This window comes from Tiliqua scincoides, chromosome 1 (assembly GCF_035046505.1).
Source record: "Tiliqua scincoides isolate rTilSci1 chromosome 1, rTilSci1.hap2, whole genome shotgun sequence".
NCBI lineage: Eukaryota > Metazoa > Chordata > Lepidosauria > Squamata > Scincidae > Tiliqua > Tiliqua scincoides.
Genome location: NC_089821.1, coordinates 122,265,091 through 122,266,653, shown reverse-complemented (window position 1 = coordinate 122,266,653; position 1,563 = coordinate 122,265,091).

The following is a 1,563-nucleotide window of genomic DNA, read 5'->3' as shown; positions in this document are numbered from 1 at the left end:
CCCTTATCCATGTTTTTTTCATGTGTTGGTTGTGCTACAGGAAACCAACAGTTCTTTACTACTTGCCCACCATCTTCCTCCTTCAGATTCTCTGAACCTCTTTGTGTTCAGAGAACCCAGTCTCTGTGCTGAGAAGTCTCACTTTAGCATATATTTGTCATACTTATTTAGAGAATTGCCTTGTTTCCCAGTGAGAACAATCTAACAGGGCATTATGAGTTCTGAAGCTATGTTTTACTTTCCACCTGCAGGTTTTTGATCACCCAAGTTTCCTGATCAGCAGACATGGCCCACTCACAGTTTGTGTACTGCCCTTGTTGGGATCCTTGGAAGATAGGATGTAAAAGGCTTTTAAGAACCAAAACCGGTCAACTGAATGAGAAGCCCAAGTAAGTTAAGGGTATTAGGGCAAATCTGGGAGGGGGGGTAGTGCACATATATGCATCTCACACACTATATAGACTACTGACCCAGAATTTTTCTGTAGAAAATAATTAATTTACTAACTTCTTTATTTATTTCAAGTGTGTATAAGCTGCTTCTCCAACACATGTTCAAAGCAGCTTACAAGAAATAGCACTTAGAAAGTAGTTATTGTAATAAAAACTAGAGCAAATGCATAACAAAGTAGCTGCAAAGTACAAAAGAGCCAGTCAAAGAGAAATTCATCTAGGAGGAGGACCAGTTATAAGGAGAAGTATTACAATACTTCCTAAATGAAAGCAAAGGGGAATAATTCCTCAACTCCAAAGGTAAATCAACAGGTTGCATGCAATGCAACACAATTGCAATGCATGCAATGCAAAAGGTTGCATTAAATTAAAATCTAAGAGAATTCTAGAAAGGGTCACTGGATTTCAAAATGCTGTAATGTTGATTTGGATGTAAAGCTAAAGGTGCCTGTAAATCACGGATGAATCTGTATGGTATGAATGGATTTTTGCAAAACTCATACTAGAGTTTGACAGCTTAACCCGAGTTACTGCTCCATTCCCCCAATTTCCTCACCTCCCAGCAGCATGCATGTGCAAGTGCATACACCAGCACACCCTTTGTACCAGAAGCCCCCACCCTGAGTATATACATGCACACATGTGGGGCGCCTATAAGTAAACTTGCCTTCTCCTGTTTTTTGTTAGCACATGTGCCATCACTTGTTTAGTGTTGCATATCCTTTGAGCAAGCCAGGCTACCACCACCCAGCTAGTTCAAAGGAAATGGTAGGGGAGGCGGTTGTGGGAACCCTGGCAGTAGCGGCCTTCTCTGCTAGTTCCTACATTTCTCCTGCCTTGTCTTCACTCCGTTTTGAAATCAAGCAGCTTCCTTTTTGGAAAGGGGGGCAGTGTTTCTCCCAACTTTCTTTGCTTTTGGTCTGCTTTGTTGCCCCATTTCAAGAAGGGGAAGGGAATAGGATCAAGATGAAGCAGCTGTGGAGGGTGACCAATGGATGCAGAGTGCTGGTGTTGCAAGGTCAGCAGCAAAGTTCAAAAGCAAACTCAGTAGGCAAGAGTGGTGATTGTCTGCAAGCTTTATCAACGGGCTTCTCATGAACTCTTGTCCAAA